Raw genomic sequence first — 2889 nt, 5'->3', positions numbered from 1 at the left:
TCAACATCACTAATCATCAGAGAGAGACAAATTAAAACCACAATGAGATACAACCTCATATCTGTCAAAATAGCTATCATCAATAAATCAACAAACAAGTGCTGGCAAGGATGTGGAGAAAGGGGAATACTTTTATCCTGTTGGTGGGAACACAGATTGGTGCAATCGCTGTGGAAAGCTGTATGCAAATACCTCAAAATATTAAAAATGAATCTGTTTTCTGACCCAGTGATTCCATCCCTGGGAATATATGCAAAGGAACCCAAAACACTAATGTGAAAGAACATAAGCACCCCTATGTTAATTGTGACCTTATTTACAATCACCAAGATTTGGAAGCAGCCCAAGTGTCCATCAGTAGATGAGTGGATAAAACAACTATGGAACATTTACACAAGGGACTGTTACTTGGCCATAAAAGAGAAGAAAATTTTACTCTTTGAGACATTATAAATGGACCTGGAAGACAGTATGCTAAGTGAAATAAGCCAGTCAGAGAAAGTCAAATACCATATGACTTCACTCATATGTGAAATCTAATGAACAAACTGAACTAACAAGGAAAATGGGGACAGACTCATAAGTGAGAGCAGGATAAGAGCTGGGGTTATGGTGGTGAGAGGTTGGAGTAATTGAGCAAAAAAGGAAAAAGGACTCATGGACATGGACAACAGTGTGGCAACTGCTTGGGGGAGAGGGTATAAGGGTAAAATAAAATTAAAATTAAAAAATTTTAATCTATATAAATCTAAGGTAATCTTATAGTTGAAGCAAAGTTTGGAAAGAAGAGAAAAGTAAAAGCACTTTATTTTGGGATGGTAAGTTTATGGATGGTATTGTTACATTTTAAATGAAATAACAACTAACAAATATTACTTGAAAATTGTTCTCACAGGAAAGAATGCCTGCATCTTAAGCTAAGGATAGATAATGCTATTTATGTTCAATTGTGCTTATGGCCCCATTCTGAAATGAAAACTTTTTATTTCAGTTCCTTAATTAGCATGAATAATACTTTACTTTTAATTGATGATCATCATAACTCATTATCAAATTATCAAATTGAACTCTTCTTGTGAAAGACATTACAGAAAATAAAATAATGAGCATGAACCCTGCTACTGTTCTGTTCTATAAAATAATTTCACTTTTATTGTCTATCTGTATTTATCCCTAAGGAGAGGGGACCATCCTGAAAATGTTCTAATAAAAGAGACATTTCAGAGAAGGTAGGCCAAGTGACAGCATTCAAAGTGGCAGTCTAAAACAGGAAAAATTTCTATAATCTATGTCCCATGGGTACTTCAAAATGTGGGTCTAAAAATAACTCCCTTTAAATCCATAAAAGAGTCTATACAGAAAAAATTAGAGGAAAGCATCTATGGTGAAAAGAATCCCCATTTATTCCTCTTGAGTTTTTTCTTTTTTATTCCATTTATTTCACTTTTACCCCCTTTGTCACAACTGGAAATATTTTAGAGATAAAATTTAGCAATATATAAGGTTGGTGCAAAAATAATGTCCGAGGTCCATTTTAAAAATGAAAAAGTCCATGATTATGAAAATATTTATTCATTAACATAACCTCCTTTGCTTTCTAGAACCTCATTCCATCTGTCAACTAGCTTGTAAAATTCTTTAGGTTTTGAAGCAAAATATGAATATGAATCCAACTAATTTTTAACCTCTTCTCTTGATGTCAACCTAATACCATCAAAATGGTTCCGTAGTCCCTGAAACAAGCGATAATCAGAAGGAGCAAGGTCAGGAGAATATGGAGAATGAAGCAATATTTCCCAACCAAGCTCTTTCAAGAAATTGTTGGTGAGTCGATCTGTGTGAGGACAAGCATTATCACTATGGAAGATGACACCCTTTCTGTTGATTAAGGAGCGTTGCTTTTGGTTCAAAGCTGGTTTCAAACGATGAAGTTGTTCACAGTAAAGATTAGCAGTAATTGTTTGATTATTGTCTAACAGTTCATAATGGACAATTCCTTCCATATTCCACCATCCACTCAACACGATCTTCTTTGGATGAAGTCCTCCTCTTGATTGTGAACTCTTCTTCCTCCTCGAATGATCCATAATTGGCAGTGTTTAATGTTATGGTAAAAGATCCACTTCTCAGCACCTGTAACAAGCCTACCTAAAAATGGTACTTGACGGTGTTACGAAAGCAATGATTCACAACAAGCAGCATACTGTTGCAGATTCTCTGGAGACAGTTTGTGTGCAACCCATTTTCAAATTACTGAAACCTTTCTGATCCTTTTCAGTTCCCTAGAGGTAATGGTGGGGTTTTCTGTGACAATAGCTTTCAACACTTCAGAATCAAGTTTGTTTTGGGTGACCCTCTTTTGGCTCATTTTTCAAACTGAAATCCCCACTGCAGGAATGGGAAAACCACTTCCAGCAAATTTTTTTAGTCACTGTATTGTCCCCATAGCACTCTGAATAGACTGCTGCTGTACTTGAATTGATACCTTTATGAAACTCATAGAGTAAAACATTTCTAATGTGGTCTTTAGATAAGACGAACATGGGTGCAAACATAGCAAATGGTTTTGAACAATACTTCAATAATCTGAAAAAATAAGGTATAAATTAGTCACTGTGACACCAAAAAATTATAAGAAGAGGGGAAAATTTAATAATTACTATCTAAAACTTTCTTTTTAAAAAGTTGGACATTGATCAAAGATGGAGGAGGAGTAAGTGGAAGCTACAATAACCTCCTCCCAGGACCAGTCTGAAATTACAACTTAATTTTGGAGAAATCATCTGGAATAACCAACTGAACACTGCTGGAGAGAAGTCATAGAACCATGGAGAGACAGAAAAGGCCGCTACATCACAACGTGACTGGCAGGGAGTGTGGAGATGCGAA

The sequence above is a fragment of the Furipterus horrens genome, unplaced genomic scaffold (assembly GCF_987537825.1).
Source record: "Furipterus horrens unplaced genomic scaffold, mFurHor1.1.pri manual_scaffold_1, whole genome shotgun sequence".
Lineage (NCBI taxonomy): Eukaryota > Metazoa > Chordata > Mammalia > Chiroptera > Furipteridae > Furipterus > Furipterus horrens.
The sequence above is the reverse complement of the archived record's forward strand: the minus strand, read 5'-3'. Positions refer to the sequence as shown.